Source organism: Pteropus vampyrus, unplaced genomic scaffold, assembly GCF_000151845.1.
Source record: "Pteropus vampyrus isolate Shadow unplaced genomic scaffold, Pvam_2.0 Scaffold14, whole genome shotgun sequence".
Taxonomy (NCBI): Eukaryota; Metazoa; Chordata; class Mammalia; order Chiroptera; family Pteropodidae; genus Pteropus; species Pteropus vampyrus.
Window position 1 is genome coordinate 4,009,816 of NW_011888795.1, and position 1,204 is coordinate 4,011,019.

General features: G+C 33.4%; 1 pseudogene; it reads left to right on the forward strand.

Moving 5' to 3' along the window:
* The first annotated feature begins 636 nt into the window (after nt 1-636).
* Nucleotides 637-755, forward strand: LOC111734484 (annotated as a pseudogene).
* The last annotated feature ends 449 nt before the right edge of the window (nt 756-1,204 follow it).

Consider the following 1,204-nt stretch of genomic DNA (forward strand, 5'->3'; position numbering starts at 1 on the left):
GGTGGGATTCAAATCTGATGTGTTTACTGTCCACCTCTCTAACTATATATTGTAAGCCTCCTAAATATAAGTAATTTCTATTCATCTTTTTTAATTATAACAAGTTACCTAGAAGTACACAATTATCTTTTCGTTCTTGTTTTTTCCCCCAGAAAACTTCTTCTGCTAAAGTGAACAAGTATTTAAGAGAATTCAGAGAAAGCCTATGGAAGAAGATATACTGACCACATATGTATATATATATAAAAAAAAAAACAACTCTCCTTTTAGAAACTGGCCTATTCAGATTAAGGAATAAAAAATAAGAGGTACGGCTATAGAATCTGGCCCTGTATCTGTCACCTAAGACCAAAAGATTCAAGATCCCAGGGAGAAACCTGTCTATAGAATTGGAAATTTTGAATGCAAGGGCTATTGACATATCAAACTACTCTAAATAAGTGTCTGCAGAAAATGTTTTTCACATTCAACTTTTTAAAATTAAAGTTTTATTCATTTATAAACACAAGCAAAAGTTGACTTATTTAATTCAGTGATTTTTTTAGTTGATTTAAATATATTGATTCTGGGTGCAAAATATAACATTTTATGCTTAAATTTAAGAGTACTAAAAGTGAGTGTAAAGATGAAAAGCAAGTCTACGGTCATGCTACCCTGAACATGCCCGATCACTTCTGATCTCAGAAGCTAAACAGGGTCGGGCCTTGTTAGTACTTGGATGGGAGACCACCTAGGAAGACCAGGTGCTGTAGGCATAAAAAAAAAAAAAAAGAAAGAAAGATGAAAAGCAGTGCAATTCTTTTATTATTACTCTATCAGATTTAGATCACCTTAAAAAATTAGGTTTTACTTTTTCGAAAGCCTTTTTTGTTCTTCCATATCAAAACCTTTATTGGGTTACAGGGAAAATTAAGATTCTCCAAATGTTTGTATCTGCTACAAGAAGAGATTTGTTTCTAGGGATCCTGTAGTCAGACTAGGTAGACTTAAGCTAATACATGGAAATTGAAAATAAAAACGTTGCTTCATTTCTGTCATACAATGTCTATAGTTTCTGGGATAAAGGGATGAATACTCTTTCTGTTCTTCTCAGGCTCTTCAGATGCTCCTGACCTACAAAATCCTTACCTGGCTTGGATCGGACGATTGGAGCCATTCCTACTTACTCTATTAACTTCCTTTTTGCCCATTTCACAACTTTTTT